Source organism: Microtus ochrogaster, linkage group LG1 (assembly GCF_000317375.1).
Source record: "Microtus ochrogaster isolate Prairie Vole_2 linkage group LG1, MicOch1.0, whole genome shotgun sequence".
In the NCBI taxonomy this organism is placed as follows: Eukaryota; Metazoa; Chordata; class Mammalia; order Rodentia; family Cricetidae; genus Microtus; species Microtus ochrogaster.
Window position 1 is genome coordinate 32991195 of NC_022027.1, and position 661 is coordinate 32991855.

Here is a 661-nt window from a genome sequence, read left to right on the forward strand (position 1 = left end):
GGAGGTAGAAGCAGAGGATGAAGACTTCCAGGTTGTTCTCAGCAATACAGCAAGCTTGAAGTCTCCTTGACCTACATCTGTTTGGAGATCTTGTCTCCAAACAGAGCTACATAGTAAAAACCTGGCTAAGCAAATGGTTTTTCAAGAAAGACATGGTCTCTGGCTGTGTGTGTTATGTGACACGCTCTACCACAGTATGGCATGGTTGTGCAGTTTCCCTAGGCACACCCACTCTGAAATTAACCCAGACTCTGGAACGCACAGCCTCCTGCTTTCTTCCCTCCATACCCACAAATAATGTTATCATTTTATATTAATAAATTATTATAGTATTAAGGCACTAGCTGAAGTCTCTCTTTATCTTCACCTTGATATCAAGTGAGCAATTATTTCTGGGCAAGGAAAGCTTGTCTCCTAATTGTATCTCTTTGGTCACTGTGTTGTCATAGAGCAGGGCATTTCTAGCCTGTGAGGCTACTTATTAATCTGACTTTTGTATCCCCTCAAGAGTAGTCCTGTGGCTACACAGCTGAGTACGTGACCCGTATAAATAAACTCTTGAAATAATCAGATCAATATCTCAGCAAAGAAATAAACTGTGTTCTTAAGCGGTCAGATTAATGTCTCAGCAAAGAGAGTAAACTGTGGGCTGGAAAGATGA